This window comes from Malurus melanocephalus, unplaced genomic scaffold, assembly GCF_030028575.1.
Source record: "Malurus melanocephalus ecotype Western Australia unplaced genomic scaffold, MMel_1.1 scaffold_60, whole genome shotgun sequence".
Classification (NCBI taxonomy): domain Eukaryota; kingdom Metazoa; phylum Chordata; class Aves; order Passeriformes; family Maluridae; genus Malurus; species Malurus melanocephalus.
In genome coordinates, this window is record NW_026623292.1 from 1,410,094 (window position 1) to 1,411,133 (window position 1,040).

Genomic DNA, 1,040 nt, shown 5'->3' on the forward strand with positions numbered 1-1,040 from the left:
GGGCTGGGATGGGGCCGGGGCCGGGGCTGGGATGGGGCTGGGGCTGGGGCTGGGCGGGCCGCAGGGCGGGGCCCCAGTGGCGCCCGCTGTTAACTTGCCCCAAGAGTGAAGAAAAGCCGTATGCTCCCTTCTCGCGCTGCATCCTGCCATCGCGGCTCCGTGCTCAGCCCGGTCTCGTCCCCGTTCAGGCCCCGGAACATGGGTCCCTGGGAGAAGTGGAGAGACGAAACGTCCCAAGCAGAGACAGTGGCAATCGCACTCTGCTCCGCACTGGCGCGGCCTCACCTTGAATCCTGAGTGCCGTTTTGGGAACCTCAGTATAAGAATATAAAGCTGTTAGAGAGTGTGTGTCTTCACTAAGGGCAAAAGTGGGGCTAAAGCCCCCCCCCAAATTACACTCTTTCCCCACTCTTAATGTTTCTGTTGCACTAACTTCAGTTTCCCTGTGTAAAAGTTTCACAGCTGCCTCTGCGCAAGGATATTCAATACATATAAATAGCTAAAGGGAGGGTGCCAAGAGGATGGAGACAAACTCTCCTCGGTGGTGCTGAACAATAAGACGAGGTAATGGGGAGAAACTGGTGCACAGGATGTTCCACCTGAATACAAGGAAGAACTTCTTAACTGTGCAGGTGACSTAGCACTGGAACAGATTGYCCAGAGAGGTTGTGGAGTTTCCCTCACAGGAGGCATTCCAGAGCCATATGGATGCAATCCTGTGTAATGTGTTCTGAGATTACCCTCCTTGAGCAGGGAGGTTGTACCAGATGACTCACTGTGTTCCCTTCCAACCTTCACCCATTTTATTATATTCCCACTCATTCCTTAGGCAGCTGAAGTTACACAGGTGTCCTTTCTCCTTGTACAGACACGATCTGAGCATGCAAATCTCTTCAGACTCCAGTCCCCTTCCCTCCACCGGCCATGGCACACAGGTRACTGTATGGCACCCTAGCCCAGGGAGCAGGTGGGTGCTGCTGGGCCAGGGGGGTGCTGTGCCAGAGAAGCTTGGAGAACTGAGCCTGAAGAATTTGTTTGTG